Here is a 22,376-nt window from a genome sequence, read left to right as displayed (position 1 = left end):
ACCAAGCAGTAGAGAATGTTTTTAAGTTATGAGAAAAGTTTAATCATTCTTGTCTTGAAAACTTATGAATCAGGTCAGGAAGCTTAAGCTGAAAATATTGCAACAATTCCAAGGAAAGAACATCAAAGTCCCTTCCTTTTTTCTTACTAATCAGTAGATAAAGGAAAGCCTTCCATTATTTAAAAAAAAAAAAAAAAAAAAAAAAAAAAAAAAAAAAAAAAAAAAAAAAAAAACCACCAAAACAACACCGCCTAGTGGGAGACTTAATTATTATTAATTTGAAGCCAGGAGACAAGTCATACATTCAAGAGTTAAAGGGTATGACTTTGATAAAGCAGTGGTAAATATGTAAGATGTGTATTCTTTTTGGTAAAATCTTGTTACATTCATTAGGCATGTATTGACTGAAGCCAAGAGAAACTTTTAAGCAAGATACACTGATAAGTGTTTTAGCTTTGCATCTTGTTTTTGATAGAGTAAACCCATGGAACCTGTAGGGAAAGGATTATACAAAACTATTTCATATTAAAAGATTGAGTGGCATTTCTCAGGGACTGGTGTTGGGACCAGCAGTCTTTGAACATCCTTGTTGGTGCCACAGAGAGTGGGATCAAGTGCACTCTCAGCAAGTTCGCAATGACACTGAGCTGTGTGGTGCATGCTGGAGGAGGGATGCCTTCCAGAAGGACCTTGACAGGTTTGAGAGGTGGGCTTACACAAACCTCATGAAGCTGAACAAGGCCAAATGCTGCACCTGGATGGGGGCAGTCCCAAAGACAAACACAGACTGAGCAGATAATTAATTGAGCAGCCATGAGGAGAGTAACTTGGCAGCTAAGAAGTTTGACATGACCGAACAATTTGCATTTCAACCCAGAGAGCAAGAAGTGTCCCGGGCTGCAGCCAAAGCAGCATGACCAGCAGGGTGAGGGAGAGGATTCTGTTTCTCTGCTCTGCTCTGGTGAGACCCCACCTGCAGTGCTGCATCCAGTACTGGGGTTCTCAACAAAAGAAGTAGCCTCTGGAGTGAGTCCAGCCCACAACCTCTGCCATGGCAGGGGGCTGCAGTAGCTTTAAAGTATTTTTCAGCATAAACCATTCCATCATTCTGTGATGAAGATAATTTTCTGTTTTGACAGAGTAAATAAGGAAAGTCCAAGTTGTACAAGTTGCCGAAGACTACATCCGTAGCGTCTAATCCTGCTAGCATTTAAGTGCATTTTTTCTTCCAGTGTTTCAAACGCCTCACAGACACTCATAAAGCTGGGAGTTTCTCTTTCCAAGATTATGAGAAAAGCAACATTTTGCCAATATGACAGAATTGTTTGTTTCATAAGAATTGTAGTAGGATAAGCTGCTATCAGACTTGGAAATTTGACAACTTTATACAGGTTTTCTAAATTCATATGCAGGATATTCTTTGGTTGCATTTTGAAAAAGCATTATCATTTGCCATTTCCTATGCAACTCTCTCAGGCTGTTTTGTAACAATATTGCAGTTCCACCAGGCAAATGGACTGTAAAAAATGTGCTGCATAGCAGAATGCTTTTGATTTAAATGTATAGCAAGAAATTTTTGTGAAATAAAAACTGCATTAACAAAGCTGGCACTTGGCCACAATTGACTCTGTTCTTGTTGCTACAACCTGTATCACCTGCAAGGCTGTTTACTTATGGAAAGAGGTGGAGCACAATTTGTCCCATTGCTGTCCTCAGGAGCCTCTGGTACAGGTACAGAATATATAGCCTAATCTCAGCTTCATGCTGCAGACCTTTGTGTCATTCCTACTTGTTATAAAAGGGTTACCTTTACAAGTGTAGTGCTATTGTTCTAATACTTGGAGACAATTCCAGTTTCCTACTTTACCTCATCTGTTCCTCAGCCTCTTCATACAAAAGCATAACTGTCAGCTATGTCAGAGAAAAAATCCAAGTGAGGGAGTGAAGGGCTGAGGGAAGGCTACTCTCTTCAAAACATTCCACTAACATTTATAAGTAGAGTCAACTTCTAAAAAAGCAACAGAACACCTCCTCTGCTTACATCTTGAAATGAACTGTCAGTGTAATGCTACCAGAGTTGCTTCATCCTTGGTCTTCAGGCACATATGCAAGGAGGAGGGTACAATGCTTTCCTCCCTCATTCCTTGGACAAAGGATTAAGATTATCTGAATTTTGTGTTAAAATTTAGAAAAGCAAGTTATAACAACACTTACTATGCCTCCTAAACATGGAGAGCAAGTGAATATTTGGTTCATTAAAGGTTCTCTGTATGGTTGTGTCTTTGATAACATGCAAATCAAAGCTTCTAATTTATTAGAAATAGACAACAAACATGCAAGTGTACCTTTCACAGCAGTAGAGAAGAGAAGATAGGTACCAGAATACAGAATTAGTCATTCTTTGGGGTTAATGGATCTGAAGTATGGAACCACAATTAGAATATGTGCTATGAGGAATAAAGCTTTTAAAATAAAGATGTTTTGAATCATTTTCTTAAAAGAAGATGAAGTAAAATTGAAAGTTAGAACCAAAAAGAAACTTCATGTATCACGTGCTGTTTATTTTGCTAACTGGTGGTTTATTTCTGCAGTGATGGTATAGTAAGTTACAATCTATTAAGCAGAGATACCAAAACCAAAATATTTTCTGAACATCATTTCTAGCATCAGAACCAGAAATACCTACCTAATTGGCATCTTAAAACTTTACCTCATCTCCTTTAGAAAAATAATTTGTATTTTACAGTTAGAACACTCTTTTAACCATGGGCTGGAACAGGAAGAACAATGCAAATAATCTGTAAAATGTCACATAGAAGAAATTCTGTATTTATCAAATATTTTTGAAACCTGATTAAGAATTACATTTTGGTTTAATTGATTATAGTCCTCCTGAAATATAACTATAGGTAACACTATATGAAGAGTTTTAAATAAAAAGCTAATTCTTCACCTGAGAGCTGAGCTACAGAACAGAAACTTTTAGCTGAATCACAGTTAGTCCTTCTCTCTGCTGGTGTGTTTGGCCCCAATGGAGAAGGTGAAAATGTAGCGTCTTTGCCCCATTTTGTGTTATTTTTGGACTTCCATAGGGTTTACTTACCCTTGGTAAGTATGTTAATAGAAATGAATGTGGATTAGTTAGTCTATTTGCACTTTGGTAAAGGGTGAGGGTGAGAAAAGGTAATTCAGATGTTAAAGGATTTTCAGTGGAAGAAAGGGTTAATACAGGCAGAGTGGTGTGCAGTGAAGGAAGGACTTTGTTTTGAAAAAGAGTGCAGCAAAGACACTGCAGAATGTGATTCTTTTGGCAATCACTACCATGAGGCATGTTCGAAAGGGAAGATTTTTCTCAAACAGGAAACTAACAGGGAAATTCCTCCTGTCTGCCACACCACTGCCCCTCTGATGAAACAGCATTAATTGTAGTTGGAGAGATTTATTGCCACACAGCTCACACATTGAATCAAAGCATTATTCTGTCACATCTTTTTTAAAAAACCCACACAGACAATCTCACTGCAGTGTTTCAGAAAAGAAGGGAGTCCCTGAAGCAGCCCTTTAAGAGGCCTCCAGACAGGAGAGCTGCTTTTTCAGTTGCTCCAAGTATGCCTGCCGTTGGGGTCATCATCCATGACTGGGTGTCTTGTCTGTAGCAGATTTGTTACTGCAGGTGTTCACAGACACTGGGATTGAGCAGTCTCTCATAATCAGTAAAATCAATCTAATTTAAAACCACTGGCCTCCTGAACTCAGACAGATATACTCTCATCAACCTTGCTTTTAGTGTATTTTTGCCAAATTGGCATGGGTCTGTGACTAGAGACATGGGAATCTCCACATGTTCAAGTGGCAGCAGGATCTAGGATCTCTGCATGAGCACCTCATTGAGCAAGCAAAAAAGGGTAAGAGAAAGCAAAGACTAGGCACTGCTTGTAGAGGTATACAAATAGGTTGGTTTCCATGAAGCACCAACAATAGGTCAGGAGAGTTTATGTAAAGACAAACTACACACATTCTGCCGAGGGGTAAAGGCAGCTGTCACCCTAAGGTGGATGTTTCCAACAGCTGTTCTCAGTTATCTACATTCTAACACAGATGAGTTATTTTAAAATCTTCCTTGTGATCATTTCTCTCTGATAAAAAGTAAATTATCGCAGCTTTCAAATGTGTTCAAATATTCACTAACAAGTGTAATTTCTCTTTCCTAAGCTTGGATTGTTGAGAGGGCTCCTATATGGAGTTACCTCCTTCACATCTTCTGTAAAGGCAGTAGGAGTTTCCTTTCTTGCTTGTACAGCAACTGCTGCACCCACAGTTTTCCTTCAATATATTGCCTTGTACTGCAGTAGTTGCACATTTGCTGATGTGGCTTCTTTCCAACAGGGATGCAAATGACTGCAGGCAATGTTTCAGCTTAACCACAGCTCCCTTATCTCAAAGCTGCTCACAGCCCATGTTCCATTTCACTTTTTGAATATTGCTGGAACTTTTGGTCCTTACCTGCTAGGAATATAAATTAAAGGAATAGCACATCATTTATACAGGCAGTCAACCTGCCTGACTTAACACGCCTAACTTCAACACTGAACTTGCTTACCAGTTACTTCTGCATGTTTCATAAAACAGCCCTGTCTCACACAGCCTCTACAATTACCTAGAAAATTATCACACATGGATCATCTCTGTGTAGGGCATCTCTGTGTACCATGAAACATGGTCTCATGTATTGAAGCAATACACAGAGATAAATATAGCACCATTCAGTAACTTCACAATCTGTCTACAACTGCCTGTCTCTCTCTGTGTGCCAGTCATTTGAATTAATATCCAGTGAAAACAGACATGTAAGGATTATGCTTCAGTCTGTGACTGAACAAGTTGCCACAAGCATCAAGTGGGCTGGAATTTTCCCATGTAGCTCTTAAATCCTTAAGCGCAGAGGGAAGATCAATCGTTTGTAATTTACTACTTGATACTGAGTCACTCGCTAAATACAAGTCTTCATAGTAAATCAGAAAAATTCTAAGTCAGTCATCCATGAAAGAGAGTACTTGTGGCTAGAGGTTTAGCTCCTACGGTAACCCAATGCTTTGTCATTTTGGCTTTTCTTGTGTCTCCTTGTACTTCTGCAGATTTGCACTCATAATACCAGACTCACTGTGCAAATAGCAAGAGTGCAGGTTCTTTCTACTTTTCCTCTAAAGATGCTCCTGCTAAGACTTTTGTTCTTGCATGTCTTGGTTCAGCTGATACATTTTTTCAAAGCATTATTGCTCCATATAAAATATCAGGGATCAGGTAATGATTACTGGAATTTTCTGTTGCTTATAATGCTTCAAGTGGAACATTGTAAAAGGAAAACTCCTTTTTGCTAGCTACCAAATCATTCAGCCATGTTAAAATCCAGTCTTGAAAGTTGTTGAGAATTCCTCATTGAAAGTGAAACTCAAACTTGAGTGCAAGTGCACAAAAAACTTGAACAAGCCATCGAACTCAGTGAGGAGAAAGATAAACTTTTGCTTGGTGCTGTGCATTATATATATGCATGTGTATTTGTGTTTGTCTTAAACTTGGTCTTCTAAATAGAGAATGAGAATAAAAATAAGTATGGAAGGAAAGGCTGCAGGATCAGTAAACTAGCTGGTCTCTAACACACCTTTTTTTCCAAGTGGAATTACTCCTTTTTAGCACTCCTGTAGATTCTGAGTATTAGATCTTTCTTATTTTTATGTATCAACATATGTCTTGTTCCTGCTTATGCTATAAAAATTAGGAGTGATACTCCACGATGAAAAGGCACCCTATGTAATCTTATTGTTGTGTAAATCAACAGTGACTCAATTAGTAATTGCATTCAGTTAAGTACAGGCCAAATATCCTGACATTTGTCACTTAAACAAATAGCCTAATTTTATTCTGAGCACGCAAAGCTGAGCAAATAAAGCTAATTACCTTAGTGAGGTAGGGCACCTGGCAGAGAAGGAAACTGCCTGTACTAGTTTCATTTTTTCCTAGAAGAAAGTGAGAACAAGTTTTTGCAAAGAAAAACATTCCCCTCAACACACAATGCTGAGTGTGAAATGCTCACATGAGCATCAAATGCTCAAACGATGCCTCGTTTGAGGCATCATGCAGCATGGTTGCAAACGGTTAACAATGGTTCACTGCAAGTGGTTATATCTAAACTAAGAGATGTTAATACTAGACAAAGTTCTTGCTAGTGATAGGCAAAGCTCTGCTTGATCAGCCAAATGTTTCCTGCTACTACATCCACACAGTGGTCAACTCTTCCAGCCACCATTCCAGAGAAAACTCGGGCTGTGAACACTTACACTGGGTGAGACCAACAGCTTCAGCCCTCTGATCTGTGCAGAAACCTCTCCAGGGAAAGGGACATTTTCTTTACAAAGAATTGCCTGAGAGGCCATCTTATAGAGCAGTTATTTTATAGATCAAAGGGAGAAGACAGGAAATGTGCCAGCAATCAGAATTACTATCTTCTGATCTATGTGGTATTCTAATGAACAGGTCAAAGAAAAATTGTTAGAGTATGTTCTAAGCTGTCTTCAGCACTTATTTGAACATTATTTAAAAAAGAGTAATTAAACAGAAGAATTAAAAAACCCAAAGCAACAAACCCACAAACAAAACAAGCAAACACAAAATAAAACAAAGAAATAGAACTTTCCAAAACAAGGACATAAGCCAAGCCACTTGAAAAAATATCGATTAAAAATTAAGGAGAAGAGGAATTCAAAACAAATTAAGAAACCTTGGTTTTTAGAATAAATATAAGGACAGCCCTACCACAGTGAAATAATACCAAATACCAACAGGACTGTCAAAAATAAACAACATGATTTATTTTTGACAAAGGAAGTCAGTTAATAATAAGGCAGAGTGAAACACAGCGAATGAAGAAAGCTGTGAGGCTAATGCTTGGAGCAATGACTTAGGTTTATGAGTATTCTTGATTACCAAATATTTATCTGAGCATGAGAAATATAAGATAAGCATACTCAAATACACCGGATCAGGACTGAATCAAACAGCTTCACAGAAATGTTAGTGATTAAGTCTGCTAAAATAAAACCAAAACATTACACAAAAGGATGATACAAAACTGTGGTTTCTGTATGTGTTTGGGCAAAAAAAATCAGTCTGCAAACAGACATAATGTATGCTAAAACTAATCTAAAACAAGGGGGCAAAATGCAACACAATCCCAAGCTCAGGAGAAGCTGGTAAAAGTCTTCTTTGCTACCTAACTGACACTACAAGATTATAAAATACTACTTCTCATTAAGCCAAAGAGAATCTCAATCCACTGGCTTCAGTGGGTTTTATTACAAGAAAAAGCTGCCTTGATTTATGTAGTTATTTCCATCAGACACTGTGCAGACCCAAAGGTCTGACCACAGGGATCTAGGTGTGAGCTGGGACTTGACAACTATGTCCTGTGATAGTACCTGGCAGCACCCCCAATTAGCCATTCACCACTTTGTTGGTAAGGCACTGCACTCTTAAAACTTCAGTCAGCATCACCTTCCAGGCTCTAATCTGGGACCTCTTCAACTTCATATTTCTGCACATCCTCCTTAAGCTCCCTAGTTTAGTTTTTGCATAATCTTATATTGAGATTTGGATTCTGAAGTTCAGTTGTTTGTCCACTGTGTTTGGCCATGTCCAAGCTCCTGTTTCCCACTTCTGGACTAAAGAAGTTGTTTACAAGAACAGGTTCTCACCTAAACCCTCAGGTTCACACTAAACCCTTCAGAACACCACAGTTCCACATCCACAAACAAGCTGATGGTGAGTTTTCTTAGTATTTCTAGACATGTGGAATCATAGAATGTTTTGCTTTGGAAGGGATCTTAAATGCTATCTAGTTCCAACACCCCTGTCATAAGCATGAACAATTTCTGCTAGTTCAGATTGCTCACAGCCCCATCCAATCTGGATTTGAACACTTCCAGAGATGCTGCATCCACAGCTTCTCTGTTTCAATGCCTCCCACCCCCACAGTAAAGAATTTCTTCCTTGTATCTAACCTAAGATTACCCTCTTTACACTTGAAGCCATTCATTCTTGTCCTGTCACTACATGCCCATGTAAAAAGTCTCTCTCCAGCCTTTTTATAGGCCCTTTAGGTACTGGAAGGTGCTATAATTTCTCCCTGGAGCTTTCTCATTTCCAGGTTGAAAAACCCCAACCCCCTCTGTCTGTCCTGGTAAGAGTGGTGCTCCAGCCCCTGCTCTTTGTCATGGTTCTCCTCTGGACTCATTCCAACAGGTCAATGCCTTTATGTTGAGGACTCAGAGATGGGTGCAGCACTCCAGGTGGGGCTTCACCAGAGCAAAGCAGTGAGGCAGAATCCTTCCTCTCCCTGCTGGCCACGCTGCTTTGGATGCAGGATACAGTTGGCTTTACAGACTGCCAGCACACATTGCTGGGTTATGTCCAGCCTCTCATCTACCCCAAGTCCTTCTCCTTAGGGCTGTTTTCAGTCCATTCTTGGTCCCGTCTTTCTTTGTGCTTGATATTGCCCCAACGCAGATGCAGCAACTTGCACTTGGCTTTGCTGAAGTTTATTATATTTGCATAGGACCCTCTCCCAGGTCTGTCCAGGTCCCTCTGGATGGCACCCCTTTCTCTCCAGCATGTTGACTGTACCACACCACTTGGTGTCATCAGCAAACTTCCTGAGGGTGCACTGGCTGTGTCACCAACAAAGATATCAATGACCATTCCTGAGGAACACTACTCATCACTGGTCTCTACTCAGACACTGAGCAGTGATCAACTCTTTGGATGCAACCATCCAGCCAGTTCCTCATCCACCAAGTGTTACATCCATCAACTCCAGCTCAGAGACAAAGATGTCACGTGGAAGGGTATAAAATGCTTTACGCAAGTCCAAGATAGATGATGTCAGTCACTCTTCCTTCATCCATAACTGCTTCCTTCATTCATAACTCCATGGTTTTAGGCCACCAAATTTGTCAGTTGTGATCTGCTTTTCAGTTAAGCCATACTGACTTCATTGCTTTCACTTCAAAAAGGGAAGTGAAAACCATTAAAATGACCCTGAACTTCTTCTCGTACATTGTTCTATCTTACAGGTCACTGGAAGCTGAATTATTTTCTTCTAAGAAACAGAATTCCCTTCTCTCCACCCCCACTGAGATGCTAAAAATTGTCTAAGAAAGCAAATAATCTGTCTCCTTCCTTTTTATAACAGTACATTTCCCTTCTCCTCAGATAATTGATATGGTGCATTTACTAGGCCTCATCCACAATTTTCTGCTAGCGAACATATGTTCTTCAGAAACAGTTAACTTGTTTTTTTCCAGCACATATTTTCTGATGGTGAATAGGAATCAACAGGTTTTTATTACTGATCTTATGCCAACAACCCTATGGTGTTTTATGGTGATATCTCAGTGTGAAGACAAAGCAGCTGAAATGGGACTGTAGCTGAAAAGTTTTCTATAAACCAGTGTGCAGTTGTTCTCTTTGTAAAAGCAATTCAGACCAGTACTAATGCAACTAAAAGCAAGCTTCTTGTCTTTCTTGCAAGCAAGACATTTCAATGATAAACCTTTTGTTAGCCTCTGTTATCTGATTTTGTATAATGGCAAAAGGATTATTTAATTATTTTGCCAGTACAGCTACATTTAACTGAGCTGTGTTCAGCTATAAGGGTAAGTAATCTTTCCAGATTCTTTAATCTACATTATTCATGGCAGCAAAGGCTTTTCAGTGTTGAGCACACCAAAACAAGAGACAATCTCATGATCAGGCTATTTATATTTTGACTACATTTCCACGTTGCAGCAGTTGCAAGGACAATGCTGTACTCACTTTGCGGATTCTGCATGTTTTAACTAATGAATGTAATATACAGAAAACAAAGGGAAAAACATAGAAGGAATAGTTATGCTATAGTCTTCATAGTAATATAACTCAAAATAAGTTGATATATGGGGAACACTGATTGTAACATCTGCACAACTAAATGCAGATGGCTAGAAAAATCTGTGACTAAGCCAAGTGTCCACACATAATTTCTTATTTCTGTTTGATATCTCACTGATGCAGATCTTAGAATTGTTTTTAAGAAAGGCAAGCCCACAAAAAACCAAACCAAAAAGCTGATATAAAGTCACTACCTTCTTCAAAGTGAAGTTTTTAATAAGTCTGTAATAAATTATCAGTGAGTACAACTAGCATAAAGGCTAGCCTGACAAAAATCTCACTACATAACATATTAACTAAGGTGCAGCCTCCCCTTTGTACATTCACATACTCGAGCATACAAAGAACTGAAGGGCCAATGTAAACATGAAGATTAATTAAAAAGACTCCTGCTACATTCTTCCCTCATTTGATATGCTGAGGCTAACTGCAAACGGGCAGATCACCTGTGCCAAGCACAAAACTCTGTTTCTATTTCCCAGTGCCTTTGAAAACGAGACACTCTTATTTCTACCAAAATTGTATATAGAGCTTTGAACCATGTGGGCTCTTAATAAATATATCTTATTTTAATGCAGTCTGAAGAATCAGATTATGAGTAGCCATTTTTGCAGAAGACATTATACATTCTTTAACGTATTGTGAGCCATCTTGTTGTAATTTTCTTCAGAAAGCTCTGTTTAGCTGGTGTTCTCATAACTGTGGATCTTGACTACAGGATAGGCAAGGAATGCAACAAAAGAAGCATTTCTATGGGGTGAAGGACATCAGTCCTATTTCTGCTGTGTTATAACCATGCACATCTTTACGAAGGATGTACCAGAAAAGACATTTCAAATCAGGTAAAAATGAAGTACTCTATTTCAGTAAGACTAAGCAAAGCTGGCATGCAAGACAGCCTATGAGCTGCAAAGGACTGCTGGGTTTCAGCTCCAGCTCAGCTGCGTCACCCTGCGCAATTATTTCTATGCATGTTTCTCTGCCATATTTTATCTATCTGTATTGTGAACTCGACAAGACAAATCTTTTTTCCCACTACTTTCAAGACAGCTATCTGTGAAAATGAGCCACATTTCTAGCACAGGATAAGAATATTCTAAAGTACCAATGATCATTAATCACACCAGCTTTAATATGTTCATAGGAGAAGGACCTAAATCTTGAGAAAAAGTGAGCATGCAACAAAGGTTGAGAAGTAGTGCCTCTTTGAAAAAAGAAATTTTAAACAGAAACCAAAGTAGCATATATTAAAACCAGGTTCCCCAAGCTTTAAAAGAAGGCTTGCAGGTTCAAAAAATATCTTCATTCAAACGTGTTTAATTATGAGTAATAGTCATCAGGAAGTGTTGCTGCTGTCTTGTACAAGTGTTTACAGAAACCTAACCCTAACCCTAACCCTAACCCTAACTCTTAGCTGCAGCAAGGTTTATGTTGGCATGTTATTACTGCCCATATGCACTGTGCTGTTGAAGTGCATACTAGAGGCTGAATATGTCTTCAAATACCTGAGAAATACTTCAGAGCCTGAAGTGTGCACCCTCCTCTCTTGTACTGTAACCAGGATAAGACTCTTCAATTTTACAGGTACATTTATCTTGTAATTCTGACATCTGTGAGAGAGGTAATGTAATGCAGCATATCTGTTCCATAGTTTACTGTTTTGCAGATCTTTCAAGACAGAGTATCTGTTACTTGAGTAGGTAAAATACATTTCAGACCTTCACAAATTATTATTTCCCTTGCTTAGCGTGTATTTAAATGTTTCAAGGTTGAATAATATTTCTCTCGTGCCATGATGCCCTCAAAAATTTCTGACTGCAAATGCTACCACATTCAAAGCTTGTGCCTTGGAGCCCAGCTTAGGCTTTGAACCTACAGAAAGATCTGCCACTCAGATGAAAGAAACCTCAGTTTCTCTCTTCTCTTACAATCTCTTTGCTTATGAGATGCAGACATGCAGCTTTATATTGAATGGAAAGGAAAAGAGATGGCTGAAGGACAGTTGTGAAACAAGATGTCTCCCATCCTTCAACTAGTATGACTTTTGTAGGGTAAGAATGAATGTCTGACCATGCCTCAGTGTCATGCTAGAGATCACCACAGAGCAACTCTGCCAAAGCAGGATATTTGAATGTCCTATCACTTTTCATACAGATAACCTGAAATAGTTTTATTCACAGCATCCCTACTCTTTAAAAAACCTCCAAAACAGTACTAGTGTTGGAAACACTCTGAACAATTTCTTTGTACATGCCTCTGGCAAAGACACATATGCCCATCTATAGTGCTCTGTCCCAAGGAACCATTGAGACTGGTCCAGCTGCCTTCTGGGAACTTGGCAAGACTTAGACAAAAGTAACAATTTGTGGTGGCACAAAACACTCTGGGTTTTGTTCTTACTCAAGGTTATGGTAACAGGAATTAATGAGGGTGCTTACTACACAGGTCTGACTTTGTTCTGAAGTCTTCTACTGTTAGGTGAAGCACAGATCATTGTGACACTCTGATCATCTTGGAAGGACACAATTTCATAGGTAAAGAAACAGGTCAGTACATGTTCAGTGTTGTTCATGCAGCATGTGCTGGAGGTCCCACTGGGTTCAGTAATACTGACTGAACATTGGGAAAGTTGGTCTTGACCCTAAGTGTGCATTGTTTGAAAACTGACTTTTTAACAAGGGTTTGTTTGTTTGCTTGTCTGTTGTGAGCATGTGTGCACCCAACTCTACTAGGGATTTAAACAAATGGCAAGGTAACAAGAAATAACTGACTTCAGATGAACAGTGAATCTGCTCCAGGCTTGCAGGAGTTACTCTGAACATATCTATGACTATTCTTGCATGCACAAAGGTCTGAATATGTGGACTTACTGTACTTAAATTTTAAAATCCTCACAAATATGAACTGAGTAATTTACAACCACAAGGATTCTCTCAAAATCCCATGTATTAGTATTTAATATTCTTTAAAATAGTATTATTGTTTAAAAAGCCTTTAAGTAGTTTCTTTAATCTTATGACTTCTGGCTGGAGCTTTTCAAGACACATTTTCAGGTGTCCCCACCTGAACAAAATAAAGTAAGGTAAACCATTTCTCTCTGAGTTTACAACTATGCTACCTTGGTTTTAGCCACCTTCCCTGCTCACTGCTGCCAAGTACTTCTTGGTCAGTTCTACAATAATAATACAAGAAAAACTCACGGTTAATTAACTTCTTTCTGACACAATGCCCCTTCAAGCCTTCTCAAAAATCATTGCTATTGGTAAAACTGACCATATTTTATTATACAAGTTCTGAAAACACAGTTTGAAACCAGAAGTAGAAATATAAACGCACTTAAGGATTTAGCCAGTGTCCCCAACTCAGAAATTAACTCATTGCAGCTTTGATCCAGTATCTCACAGAGTCTGAATTAAGTCCTTGAATCTCAGTACAAAAGACTCGCAGAATTAAGCTCTGTTTCTTAAAGTACTGCCTTTACCTAAGTCAGATTAAAATGACTGTCATCTAGTGCATTATATAAATTTAAGTTCTATTTTTAGCTTAATAGACTAGGCCACTCTCTTATACCACATTTTTTTATTCCTTCAGACTGCAAAGGGCTCTTGAAATCCCAATATATTATAACTGAAATAAGGCACATCTAAATCTCAAGTCTTCGTACTGTGGTCAAAGGATATTTGTACAGGCTTCCCAAAGAGATGACAGATCCCCCAAGCAAGAGTTATTTGGACAATGCCCTTAACAAATGCTTTGAATTTTGGTTAGCCTCGAAGGGGCCGTGCAGTTGGAGAGGATGATCTTTGTAGGCTCTTTCCAAAGATTCGATTCTATTCTATTCTATTCTATTCTATTCTATTCTATTCTATTCTATTCTATTCTATTCTATTCTATTCCATTCCATTCCATTCCATTCCATTCCATTCCATTCCATTCCATTCCATTCTCTCTTGTTGCTTTTCTGTAATATACTAAAGACTCAGTCCTGTGGACAAGCTGCTGGGCAAACAGAGTGCATGACTAGCTCTGCCCTGAAAATGGGCAACCCAAAGAGAAGCAAGAGGTTGGGCATACCAACAATGCAGTCATTAATAAATCTGTTGTAACTTACAAATTACGATTTTGACAGATGTTCATCACCTTTTGATAGCATTATCAGAGATACCCAGCTTCCCCAAATGAGCATCCTCTCCCACCTTTGTTCAAGTACAGTCATACACAAAGTTGATTGGTCATTCCTTAGAACTATATGAGAAAAATGAGTCATTAAGAAAGAAAAAACAAAGGAGAAAAGCATCCTAAAAGCTGTGCCAAATCTCTATTGGTCAGTTCCTATTCCCCACACTCACTTCATCTTCTGCTAGATTATCACCTTTTCTTTAGTGCTACTAGGTCAAGTGATTGTAAGATGGGACTAATCTAGAGCTGGCAGAAGAAGCCTTCTTAAATAAAACTAACTGCACGTTTTTAGTATTATTTTCTAGTTCAGCCTAAAAGGCAAAAGAGTTCCACTTGTCATGTTCATTTTGCAATTTTCTTTTTCACCTGACAGTCAGTTAAAAAAGCAGAAGAGAATTATGAATGGAAATACATCTTCACATAGGCAGATGTAGCTTTGTAAATCTGCCAGGAACATGGATGGCTCCCTGAGCAGAAAGGACAGGGCTTATCAAAAGATCATTCAGGCAAGTCTATGAACAATTTGGTGTATAAAAGAAAGCTCCAGCTTGAACTGGGTTTAAGTCTAGGGTACACACTGGTACCAGCAGCAATCAAAAAGTATTCCACTGGAAGAGGCATAAGACCAAGCACAAAATTACCAGATTTGGTCTCAATCTTTCAACACTTTTCTAGGCATTTAGACCATGACCTGATAAAAGACACAAAGAAACACTATGCTACAGCCTACGAAGTTTTGGCATAAATGGTTTAGTTTAGGAACTACATATTATTTAGATCCACAGGATTGCAAGTAGAGAGATTAATCTTCAGAAATCACCCATACGCCAACCGTGACCTGTTTGTGACCACATATGACCAAAACACATGAATAAATTTGGGCTCAAACTCTGCAACTCTGTGAATTCTTTGGTACCAAGTAAGTCCAAAGAGTTGTGGAATAGAATTGTTAACTGTAGGCAAGAAATACATACAAGTAACACTGTGCAGTTACAAATGATCCTTATTCCAGGAGTCCAGAAATCGAACATATAGCAGTTGTTTCCCTAGCTAAAACTCCTCATCCAATCATGTGTATGCTGGTACACTTAGCTATTTACAAAATTCATGTGAGACGGTGCTTTTCTATATGTTTGTGAAAAAAAGCCTGTAGAGTTAGAAAAAGAAATTTGCTAATGTAGGAATGAACTCTAAAATCACACTGGAGCATCCTAAGAGACAACTAACTAATGACAGATGTACAGAAATAACAAATTGTAAACATGATACTCTTTCAAATTAATCAAAGCCTGTAAGGGAAATATGAATACTGAGAAAACTGAAATTTCAGTTTCCAACCCAAAAATAGATTATTGGGATATTTGGAAAGAAAAAAATAATATAAGCATGCTAGACACAAAGAATCAAGACCTGCTTCAATTGTTAGAGCCATGCACTGATAGGAAATTTGGTCCATTAATGAAACTTGCTACCATAAACTCATCTATAACACTGGATCAATGTCAAGAAAATTCTTCAGGGAGAAAGAAAAGGTGCTGTGTGATAATGATATTCCACTGTAACAGTTATCAGCTAATTGGCCGTCTTGGAAGCTCTGCTGTTTCTCTGACACTTCCAAATAGGCTTCAAACAAACAAAGCTTACCTCTGGAGGGTATGGTTATGTTAAACAGTAAAAGAAAGGCACAGCTGGAGGTGCTAACAAATTTACTACACAGGTGTTATGTCAAGATGCAGCAGGAAGGCACATGAAGGAGGTAACAAACCTGTTATACCCATGTGGCACTGTTCACACAATGAAGTACAAAGGCTTCTTTACAGAAAAGATGTGATCATTTCTCCATTATTAGGCACAGCAGTAGCCTCAGTTGAATAAGAAGCTTTATGGAAGAGAATCTGTACCAGAAATTCATGTCACAGAATGTCAAGATGTAAGTACAATAAATTAGTCTGTGTCCTAAAAAGTAGATGGTTAAAACAGGCAAGATAGATGTTTCTTTTCAGTCAATATCCAAGTTACCTATGAAACCCTGGGCCAAATGATCTCCAACATTCACAGTTTCATTATTAAAATTATTACATCCTGCAGATATTCTCATTAGCCACATTAGCTACATCATAACTGTAAGTACTGTTAAAATACAAAGCAAATAATGCAAACAAGCCACTTCCATCTGGGGAAGAAATGGAGTGAGAAAAACATGAGACAGAGTGCTTTGATGTTATCCAGAAGGCTTGTGGGCAGAATTTCTTTCAATAGAAGATGCTATCAATACTCTGTGTCCCATCATGGGAAAAAAAGTAGGAATATTTCTTCATCCAAAAGCAATGTCTGCTTTTCCAACAGACATTCTGCTCAAAGGAAACTCTGACCACTAGTTTTCTTCCAAATGTCCTTTCATCACTAGTGAAGATGAAACCCTTCTGGTTTCTCTTCATCCTGATATCCCATCTTCTTTCTGCCTTGAAATATACTGAGTCAACAGGAGAGCCCATGCCCAGTATGTCTCTGTCAGGAACCTGGATGACAAAGATGCTTTGGTTGCCCTGACAAGCCTCTCCCAGAACCTCCATTTAACCTTTTCACTGGAACCTCCATTTAACCTCATGTCTGTGCCTTCAGTCTCTGCTTAGCCACAAGGCACACTTGCCCCTACTGTGCCTGAATTATTGCTTGGATTCACTTGCCTCTGGTGCCAGGGGACTGCACTGTGCAGCCAAGGTCACTGCCTGGCCTGCCTCATGGCTGTGCTCCTCAAACCTTATTTTGGGAAGCACTCTCTTCTTGCTGCTACCTGATCTTCCCATGACAAAAAGGCGCTTGTCTCTTTCTAAAAGAGTCCCATTGTCCTTACAAATAGGGCTGTAACTTCTGCCTCTGGAAGCCCTCCTTAATAACAGTCCTCAAATGCTTCTCTGATTTGTCACATTCAGTAACAGCTAACAGGTTTGTAAATGGTAGCAGTGAGTAACTCAATTCAGCATAATAAAAATGCAATGGGAAACAGATAAAATATTCCCTAACTATATCCAAGTATGTTTTATGAATTAGAGTGAGAACATACCAAAACATTTGATGCACCCTCAGAACAGCCACCTCAGTAGTGATGCACTACACACATAACCAAGATTCATATTGATTGGATCCTGGGAGAAGGGCAATGAAAAGGACTAAGAGTTGGATCTTTGCTGCCATACTCACTGAATGGACTCCTACTATATTTTTCTACTTTCTCAAGGACAAACGGTGTCTCAAAACAGACAGATACAAGAGGAAGTGTTTGGTACTGTCTTATCAGCATTGAAAAATTGTTATCCTGAGAGTTAAAACAGCAAGTACTCCTCTTGCTCTGTGCCTGTCTTTTGTCTCCTGATCCTCTGCTCTGTGATTCAAATGGCTACCTTTAAGCTTAAATGTGGATTTGGGGTGATATTCTGGGTTTCCCCTGAACTGGCCAATACCAAATATTTATTTTAAAACCATTTTTTTTAACCTCAATGGAGGTGGGGGCTATATGTTCCAAATTTTACAGATTCTGTGAGTTCTATGCACAAATACTGATTTTAGAGCATTATTTTACATCCCAAATGTGCTACATTTTGCATCAGTGTTTTCCTTTAAGGTCGGTGACAGTTTAAAATTTTATATCAACAAGTATAATCAATTTCAATTTCTGCCATTCCTAAATATTGCATACCATTTCAAGACTCTTGAAATGCAAACTCTGCCAAAACCTTTTGTTGTTCTCACTTGATCTTTTGCCACCTTCAAAAGCATCCAAAGATCTTGCCAGCTCTGGACTAAATTGAACAGGATATAGTTAACAGGTCAGCTATGTTGTTTCCAACACTAATCATTTAGTTAGTACATTCCAGGACACAGACATATAATAATTTGTTGCCATTTGCTAATAAATGCTATTTAGGTTTGCTGTGGTCTTGGAATGATTCTACATTGAAATCAGGAGATAAAGCATGGTCTGATATGGTAGGTGAGTCCAAACTAGAAAAAAAAATTCCTCATGTGAGATTATTCAAGACCTTATAGTGAAACAGTGTAGCTAAATTCTTTAAAGGTTACTTAATGCATGACTGTAGCAAGAGCACATATATTTTAACACATTCTCACAGTTACCTGAATAGAAATGTCCCGAGTTTGTCCCTGGAAAGAAAAACAACCAAGCCCTTCCTCCTGCCCCTCACCCTCCACCAAAAAAACCCCAAAAAACAAACCAAACCAAACCAACCAACCAACAAACAAGCTGCTGCAGAACCATGTCCACACAGTGATTTCAGTCTAAACAAAATCAGGTTTTTGATGAATACAGCTTTTTAGTAGCTTAGCAAAACAATTTCTCTCTTTTCTTTGCTGCCAGTAAAATTCTGCTAAATTTGCATCCAGTTATCCAGTTTTCTGCAATAAATCAGGCCCCTTAGTGGAAGACGCAGAATGGCAAATTGCAATATGTAATTGTCACTTTTAGTGGTCCCCTTAAAGGAACTAGTTTAGTCAGAGAAAGCATCTACTTTTGTTTCTCATCAGAAGTGATCAGCAGAGTCAAAGATGCAGCTTGTATTTCTGACTCTCAGTGCAGTGAGCAGTTTAGTGGAATAGTCATACTCTACCAGGAGTTGCTAGTCTGTACACAGCGCATGGTAAACCTGAGAGTGGTTGGACCATGGCAGTCTGTGCCAGGTATCTGCTTTCCAGGTATCTGCTCTGCTACACTATTGTACTAATCCTAAGCAAAAAGGTGGAGGAAGTTACCTAGTAAAATCCAGTTTGTGGAGTGACTTTGTATTTCATTGCACCCCAACAGTTGAGCAGCCAGTAAAATTGCAGTGAATTGCAAGGTTTAATCAGGACTGTTATTTCTTGAGCTACAGTCTCTAATTCAAAGCTTTGTGTTGCCGGGCTGGAGTAAAGTTAAATTACCTAGTCAATGACTACACTGCTAAGAAATCTCTTATGATTTTTTTCCAGGAAGCTAAACAAAGAAGTTCCTACTAGAAGTGGTACTGTATAGTATTCTCAGAAATACAATGTCTCTGACTACATAAACATACCATGTTACAAAGAACTGGAGTTTTAGTAGGAGAGTTACCTGAAAAACAACAATGTATGGAAATATTCTGAGTTAATAGGTTAATACATAAAATGGATAATAGGTCCTCATTGACTAGAGAGCAGCTTAGAAGACCTTTTAGCTGCCAAATACTGATTTATGCTATAAACACTCAAAACCATGGAATTACAATTACAACTACAAAACAGAAAAACAGGTAATTTGTTTTTTGTTTTGTTTTCATAGTGTAAGCAAGTGTTAGCAATATGGACAACAACAATATCAATAAGAGAAAAATACAGTAGGTGTTAGTTTCTTTAAACTTGATAGAATAACATCAAAATCAACTAATTTTTAGTAAAATATGGTGTTGCTAAAACCAGATAAACATAGTTTGTTTAAAATAGACCAGGCTGACTAATTGCATCTGTCTACTCATATTTGTATGCTGAGCAGACAAAATATTGTGCACCCAGGCCCTGATGCTATAATTGGATCTGTGCATACAGATCTCTGTTCATCCTTGAAGTTCTATTTAATTAAATTACGCTATATACCTCTTAAAGACCATCATTCAGTTTATGTGTCCGTATAAAAGAGGCAGCTGGAAACAACACATCTGTTCAACACAATTACACCTAATTTATAGACAGCACAACTCTACAGACTCCCCTAAAGTTGCAAAAAACATGAATTTGACATAGACAAGGAAGAATACAGTTCAAATTAATGAGAAAAAGGGAAACAGCAACAGACATAACCAATTAGAGAAGAGATCAGAAAATAATAAATAGAATAAGTGAACCAATTAAAAGCAAATGAACAAAACCTCTAAACCCCAAACAAACAAAAATCCACTAAAACAGTGACAGGTGAAGCAGGAATATAACTCCCAAAGCCAAAGTTTGCTTCCTAGAAGTGTTTTCCCTCACATTATCTTTATGTCTCTCTCCCCTTCACTCCTTCCTCCCAGGAAGGGAATGATCAAAGTTTTCATCCTTTCTGTTGTTCCCTGCTTGTGTTAGCAACCAGCTCACAGGCCCTATCACAAAGGATTTATTTTCTTTTTCTATTATACCAATCTATCAAAATTCCTATTGGCTTTGAGAATTGCAGTTGAAAGTTAATATAAAAGCATTCTTCAATGGCAGCAAAGTCTAGATTACTGGCAAAACACACTTCTTTCTATTTTTATAGTGTACAGAGCAATTACCAGGGAACCCTTATAGTATTTTAAAATTACATTGTATATTTAACTTGTAACAAGAAACATGTGTGGTAAGGGATGAAAGTGTATGTCATTTTTCACAATCTGACCTCTAAAGAAAAGTTCTTTCAAAGGATGCAGAAATTCTTAATTTTTAGATTTATACATATATAAAAATTTAATTACCAACATATAAAAAGTATATCCCAATACACTGGAAATATTGAACATAATAGTATATTCTCATATGTGTGTATGCATGTTCTCATATTAGCACATCTAAAATAGATATATCTATATTCTTACTTCCTTTTCCCATAATAACTGATTCAAACATAATCATTTCTGAGTCTGCTGTTATGTCTAAGATTTAATTTTGAGCCTTATGTTAAGACTAAAATTCATTTTTTTCAAATAACTACTTCCCGAAGTACTTCTTTGATCATGGTGATTTGTCTTGTTCCTGTAGTTTGTGGGTGAACAGAAAAGCAAACTTCTAGGTACCCCTGTATTCTTAGGAGTGAAGTCTATAAGACTCACAGGACATTCAAGAATTGTACTGTGATTGTCATCCATTTGATTGAGGCTACACTTTTCTTTAACAACATAGCCCAGAAAAGGAGCTAGCTCAGGGAAGTCCACCTGACTCAGGACGTAACCAGAGGAACACAATTCCTTGCAACTACGTGAAACACAGATGTCTCTATCAGGTATTTCCAGGGTACCTTTCTGCCCTTGGGCAGCCACTTCTAGGGAGTAGGATGTAGACGCAGCTCCCTTGAACTGCACACAGCCATGAGTATGTCACCAGACCTTGCCTTGCCTCAACTTCCCAGGCTAATCTCTGGTCAAGGGACCAGACATCTCTCCACTCTCTCACCTACGGATATTGGAGGCACTGGCTTGAGCTGTTATTTTGTTGTTTAGTTATTGCACCAAGAGGATGTGGACATCTGAAACTCTGTTATGGGAAACCAGGGGTCAAGACGGTGAGGAAATCTGGTGTGACTGTGTGAAGGGGCCCTGGCCCCAGCTCAGGTGGTGCAAGAGTGACTGCCAGAGTGGCTCCTGGTCAGGCAGGGAAGTGTCCTTAACTGAGAGACTTACATGGCTTAACAAATTTACAAACCCACGTTAACCCAGCTTTAACATGGATGGTGTTGACTACCTTTTAACAGTGCAACAGCCCGTGCTGAGGCTGTGCCATGCGGAGAGACAGCACAACCAGCCTCCAGCTTGGGGCTGGTACCTGAACCCTGTCTGGTGGTTCTGGGTGAGTGGCAGGCTTTCTCCCTCTGTCCTGGCTTCCCGGGTGCTCTGTGCAACCCAAAGGGCAGAAGGACAGTGGGGCCCTCAAGGGACGGCAAAGTCCCTGACCCGTGGCTGCCGCCCTGAACCTTGCAGCGCTACAGGCTGGGGAAGGAGTGGATGGACAGTGTAATCTCGGCTTGTATGAGCAATAACACGGCCAAGAGGACTTGGATAGTGACCATCCACCTGTACTGGGCACTGGGGAGCCCATGCCGCAAGTCCTGCTTCAGTTCTGAGCAGGAAAGACACTGGGGTTCTGGAGAAAACCCAGAGAAGGAAAACGTAACTGGGGAAAGGTTTGGAGCACAAGCGTGATGAGGAGCAGCTGAGGGAGCTGGGGATGTTTAGCCTGGAGAAAAAGAGGCTCAGGGGGACCTTATCATTCCTACAACTGCCCGAAAGGAGCTGTACCCAGGGCGGGGTCGGTCTCTTCTTCCAGGCAACCAGGGGCACGAGAGGAAATGGCCTCAAGCTGTGCCAGGGGTGAAACATGAAAGGGCATTAGGAGAAATTCTTTCACAGGAGGGGCGATTAAAGTTTGGAATGGGTTGCCCAGGGAAGTAGTAGAGTCCCTGGAGGTGTTTAACGAAGGCCTGGACGTAGTGCCATGGTCTAGTTGACATGGTGCTCGTT

This window comes from Zosterops lateralis (assembly GCF_965231275.1).
Source record: "Zosterops lateralis genome assembly, chromosome: Z".
In the NCBI taxonomy this organism is placed as follows: Eukaryota; Metazoa; Chordata; class Aves; order Passeriformes; family Zosteropidae; genus Zosterops; species Zosterops lateralis.
The sequence above is the reverse complement of the archived record's forward strand: the minus strand, read 5'-3'. Positions refer to the sequence as shown.